Genomic DNA, 6,332 nt, shown 5'->3' with positions numbered 1-6,332 from the left:
AACTGAAATGGACTACAAGAGCTCAAAAATTTCCAGAACTGAGTGGAATGCTTATTTCAATTGATATTTTAAGGCTTTCCAACATTATAAAGAGTCTAAATTGCCTCTCTGCAAAGTAAGATTCTGAGATCAACTGAGGCAAACAAATGATTAAAGAAAGATGAAATAGTTCCCAAAGCCTCAGGCTCTTCTCCCTTGGCCCCTTTGCCTCAGGCTCTGCCTCGGGCACCATCTTGTCTCTCTGCAATCTATGCTGCCTATGCCTCCTCTATACCCTCAGTTCCCCCTTAGTAATTCTCCCACCATACTTCCCCTTTTCTCTGAAACTCTTTCGGCCCCCTTTTCCTCTGAACTTGTCAGAAGCTGTCCCTTTAAAATTAAGCCTTCTAAGGTTCCAGAAGCTAAACCCTTAATTTCTTATAATCTCTGGAGTAAAGCTGAACTGCGAGCCATAGTCAAAGATTTTCCCAAAGTAATTGAAGTTCCTCACAGATTTGATGAGGAATTTCATATAGCCATTCTAACTTGTCAGCCTGGATTCTCTGACTTATATCATCTAGTGCATATGCTTGTTGGTGAAGGCCAGACCCAGCTTTGGATGAAAACCCCCAATCAGGAAAGTCCTGAAAGGTCTCTAGAATTACAACTGGTAGACCAGCCACCTAACTTACATGATCAGGCTCCGGCAATCGCTAGGCAACTTCAAGCAATTCCTGGGGCCTTTCCAAGGCCTGTTAATTGGAACAAAATTCAGGTTTACACACAAATCTGTCAAACCTGTTCATGATTATTACAATCAACTTCAGACTGTTTTTAAAGGAAATTCTGGTCTTCCTTCAGATATTGATTCCATCCAAGTAACTTTTAACTGTGTCTGTTAATGGGCTGAACTGAGACTGTTCCCTTCTAGTAAAAAGGACCAGGATGGAATGGGAAACTATGTCCACTCCAGATTTAGTTAATCTGGCAAGCCAGCTCTCTCAGTACTCTAGATGAGTCACCTCCAAGGAAGACTGCCAAAATTCTTAATCTTCAACAAATGAAGGCTCAGAAATGAAACCAAAACCCTCCTAGTTTCTTCTATTATTGCAAATAGCCAGGACATTGGAAAAGAGATTGTTACAAATTTAAGCACTTTAGGCACCTTCAGCCCTCCAACCAGCCTTTCCAACATCTTCCCTATTTTCAAAGATGGGATTCCGAGGAACTACAGGGGGCTCTTTCTAATCCTCCCTCTTAATTGGTTGGAGAAACATTTCTCCAGATTGGGGATGAATCTCTTCCAGTCCTAATTGACACCAGAGCCCCACACTTGGTGCTCAACCCCACCACTATGGAACAGCCCCCAGCTTGGAGTACTAAAACAGTTCAAATAGTAGGGATCTCTAAGAGGTTCCCCTATTCCCTTTTGTTTAGGCTCTTTGAGAGATATATACCATTTTCTCCTTAGTTCCTCCAGCCCATCCATTTATTTATTATTAGAGAAGTATTATGATGGAATTTCTCCCCCCAAATTGAAATAATTCTAGAAATTGACAGTAGCCATTAAAGTAACCAACACATGAATTGAATAACTCTTTGACATTTTAATTTTTTCTGTCTCTGACTGTACTAAAGCTGATTCTGGAAATGCTGATCATTAGTTCCTATTGAATCAGCTACCACTTTCCTTTTGGGCAAAACCTCCACTTGATGTTGGCAAAATTCACAGCACACCTTCCATCAAGATTCAAATAGTCCCCTCAAAACCTCCTCCCAGAATTAGTCAATACCCTATAAATAAAAAAGCCCTTCCAGGCATAAAGCCCATAATAGATTACAAGGGTTAAACCTCATTATCCCTTGTACTAGCACCTGTAATACTCCCATTTTTATCAGTGAGAAGACCTAAGGGCCAAGGATGGGGGTTTGTCTCCGACCTCAGAGCGAATAAACAACATTGTTATCCCTCAACACACTGTTGTTCCTAACTCTCATAAGTTATTAACATCCATTCCCACTGGAAGTAAATTGTTTACTGTAACTGATTAATGCATTATTTAGTATTCTAGTTGATGAAGCTAGCCAATACCTTTTGCTTTCACTTGGAAAGAAAAACAATTCACCCGAACAATAATGTCTCAGTTTTATATTGAGAGTCCTTATTTCTCACAAATCCTGAAAGCTGATCTACATGATATAAAGCTCCCTCGAGGTTCTACTTTGTTGTAATATGTGGATGATCTGCTTCTTTGCTTTCCTTCCCGAGCCTCCTCACAGGAATACAGCATACACTTACTAAAGCTTTTTTAAAAAGTACATGAGGTTCCCAAAGAAAAATTTCAGTTTGCTGAAACCCAGGTTCAATATTTAGGGCATCTTGGACTTCCCTGGTGGAGCAGTGGTTAAGAATCCGCCTGCCAGTGCAGGAGACACAGGTTCAAGCCCTGGGCCAGGAAGATCCCACATGCCACAGAGCCCATGCACCACAACTACTGAGCCTGCGCTCTACAGCCCGCGAGCCACAACTACTGAAGCCCATGCACCTAGAGCCCGTGCTTTGCAACAAGAGAAGCCACTGCAATGAGAAGCCTACGCACCACAACGAAGAGTAGCCTCCACTCGCTGCAACTAGAGAAAGCCCACACGCAACAACGAAGACCCAACAAGGCCAAAAATACATTAATTAATTAATTAATTAATTTAAAAATATTTAGGGCATCTGATATCAGAACAAGACCTATACCTAGAACCAAATAGACTTCATGGTGTTGTAAGTTTACCCAAACCAAAACCAAATGCTAACTGTGAGGTTTGCGTGGGCTAGTTGGTCATTGATGAAATTGGATTCCAAATTTCTCTTTTATGGCCAAATCTCTGTATGTTTTACTTAACAGTAACGATCCAACCCAACTTAATGGGAAGAATTGGACAATATAGCCTTCAAGGCCGTAAAGGAGAATTCTCATCATACTCAACATTTCTGTCAGCCACCTCACCTCCTACGAAGTCCTTTTGTTAACTGCTCCTCACATAACTCTTTTACCTGGTGTTAACCTTAACCCGGCTACTCTTCTCCCCTTGTCACTAATCAAGTAGCTCACAAGTGCATAACACTGACGGACCACCTCCTGTAATGATCTACAGGAAATTCCACTGGGTAACATTGACTTCTCATGGTTCACCAATGGTTCTTATTTGAAAGGTGACAATGGGGAATTCCCTGATGGTCCAGTGTTTAGGACTCCACACTTCCACTGCAGGGGGCATGGGTTTGATCCCTGGTCAGGGAAGTAAGATCTCACATGCTGTGCAGTGCAGCCAAAAAAAATCAAAAGGTGACAATGGCAAATACTGTGCTGGGTATGCTATTGCAACTCCTTTTGATGTTGTTGAGGTAGCATCTTTAACTATGGCTACTTTAGCCCAACATACTGAATTATACACTCTTACACGGGCTTGTGCTTTAGCCAAGGACAAAACTGCCAATATTTATACTGATAGTAGATATGCTTTCAGAGTAGCTCATGACTTTGGAATGTTGTGGAAGCAACGTGGCTTCCTTACTTCCAGCAGAAATAAAATTTTAAATGGTCCTATGTTCAGGAATTACTGAATGTAACACTTTACCTGCTGCTTTAGCTATTATTAAGATTCTGGGGAATTCTAAATCTGACTCTCTGGAAGCTAAGGGAAATCACCTCTGATATTTTTGCAAGGAATGCTGCCCTTAAAGGGACGAACAGCAGCCAAACCTCTGTCATGGTCCAAAGAGATTAGTTCACCAAAGGATAATTTAGAAAAACTGGCCAACATTTGGCCTCAAAAAAAGGAAAAACAAGATTGGAAATTCAACAACTGTTGGTTTGTTCAAAAGAGAAAGCTCTGGTTTGTACCAAATAACAATCCAGTCCTACTGGAGGCTCTAAAATTCCCACTCCTCACCACTGTACATGCATTAAACCATTGATCTACTGACAAAATGGTAGCCTTCATGAATCAATGTTGCTGGGGAAACATTAACAAATTTGCAAAAAGTGCTTACCTCACTTGTCCCACTTGTCAAAATACAACCCAGGGAAGCCTGTTCATACTGCTCCTGGACATTTTAAACTGCCAAATGGACCATTCGAGGTCTGGCAAATGGATTTCATACAACTTCCTTTGTCTCTTGGATATAAATATGTTTTAGTCACGGTCTGTACTTTTTCACACTGGACTGAAGCCTTCCCTTGCAGACAGCCTACTGCCTCTTATGTGACTAACTTTAAACTTCATAGTAATCAAGTAACCCATTTCACAGGCCAGGTGCTTCAAGAAGTCTGTGCTGGCCTTCCCTGGTGGCGCAGTGGTTGAGAGTCAGCCTGCCGATGCAGGGGACACGGGTTCGTGCCCCGGTCCGGGAAGATCCCACATGCCGCCGAGCGGCTGGGCCCATGAGCCATGGCTACTGAGCCTGCACGTCCAGAGCCTGTGCTCCGCAACGGGAGAGGCCACAACAGTGAGGCCCGTGTACAGAAAAAAAAGAAAGTTTAATAGATATCAAAAAAAAAGACAAATGCGGAAGCCAGCTAAAAGTTCATTTTTCAGACAGTGTTACCAGGAAATTTTAATGGTTAGTATTTGATCTGAGTTTTGAAATTGGAGGACATCACAGCAGAGTGAAACTGGAACAAATGTGTGAGATTAGGATTAATGAAATGAAACAAAATTCTGGCAATAGGGCTAGAAAAGTCCTAAAAGAAAAGATACATTAAAACTCCGGGGAGGGAAGTGCATCTTCCAAAGAAGAGTTGTAGCACTTATCATAGTCCAAGAAGCAAAGAGCAAACACGGCTAAATTCCAATACACAACTGACCTTTTCACACTGCGAAGTTTCCACTAGAGCTTTACTCTCTGAACTTTACTGTGCATCCCTTATCCGTAAACTTGATGCCAATGACAAGCCCTTTCTACCCTAAATGGTACTTAGAGAGATATCAGACTTTTCTTCACTGTTATCCTCTTTCCAGGCTCCACCAGCTTCTGGGCAATGGAAGGAAGCCAGAAATGACAGGGATTTAGGATGACAAGGCAACAGGCTCAACGTATTTCAGGTGAGCAACCCTTGGAGACAGCCTTGTTCCAGACACTGCTAGGAAAGAGAGAAAGAGAGAACAATACTCCTGTCCACCTCCTGGGAGAACCAACCTGGCCCTCTGGAACACCTTCTCTGAGGAAGTAGGAAACATCCACTCACTTAGCAAGTTCTGCATGCTTACTCTATAGAAACATTAGTGTATGGAACACTGGTGTTATTGGGGCACAGGGTAATCTGCTAGATACTCTTAGAAAAGATTAGGCTTAGTCATGTAAGCCCTCCAAGTGCAGATGGAGACATCCTGGAGGCCTAATATGGGAAGAGAATTTACAATTTCCCTGGAGTATCAGGGCTCAGCTTCTTCTTGGCTTTCTCCCGATTGTTCAACTAGCAATAAGGAATGGAAGTACAATATCACCTGTCCTCTAAAGTGGTGGAAAAACAGGATCATCAGGAGACATTATGGTGGCTTAGGGGGCACATAGATTTTATACATCTAAACTAGAGATCTCATCACCGTTTTTAAATTCCCTACAGCTTATAATACTGGACTGAAATAACGACCCCCCCCCCCCCGAAATGTGTATCTCTCAACATTTGATCATATTGTTCGTTCTCCCTCCCAAACCTCCCTAAATCCCGCTTCAAGGCTCAACTCAGTGCTCTTCCCTCTGAGGCTGCTTCTGATCCCTTTCAAAATCAATCCCTTCCTTGGCTCTCTGAACTTCTCTTACGTTGTTATCAGATACTGCCTTTTGTAAGTCACCAGTGTCTGCCTGCCCCTTGCCCTTCATGTTTCCAATGTCCAGTCATTTCCATCTCCCTCCTTGAATCCAAAGTTTCTTGTGTAGGTGTTTTTGTTAATCTTTGAATAGTGCTTAACAAGACATGTCAAGACTCACAACTTACCTCACTCAATCCTCCCAACTCTGAGGGATAAGCAGGCATGGATTGGTTTTTTTCCATTTCACACATGAAGAAACTTAAGACTCAGTGGATATATAACTTGCCCAAATTGCAAATCCCAGATTGTAGGTTGCAAAGTTGAGTTCTGCCATACTCACAGGCTGGAAAGAAATTCCAATCTATGTTTGAGATGCTTCTGGAAGAATTTGGATTTCAAACCTAAGGCCCAACAATACACAGAAACTGAAAGATTACAGCCAATAGTATCAAGTTTATTATTTCCAAGACCAAAACTGTGCTTTAGGAGACTCAAGGTCGCAGACACTGGCTCAGAAAGAGACGAGGTCTCTGGAATGGGAGGCAGAA

This window comes from Tursiops truncatus, chromosome 10 (genome assembly GCF_011762595.2).
Source record: "Tursiops truncatus isolate mTurTru1 chromosome 10, mTurTru1.mat.Y, whole genome shotgun sequence".
NCBI classification, from domain to species: Eukaryota; Metazoa; Chordata; class Mammalia; order Artiodactyla; family Delphinidae; genus Tursiops; species Tursiops truncatus.
This window is presented reverse-complemented; position numbering follows the sequence as displayed.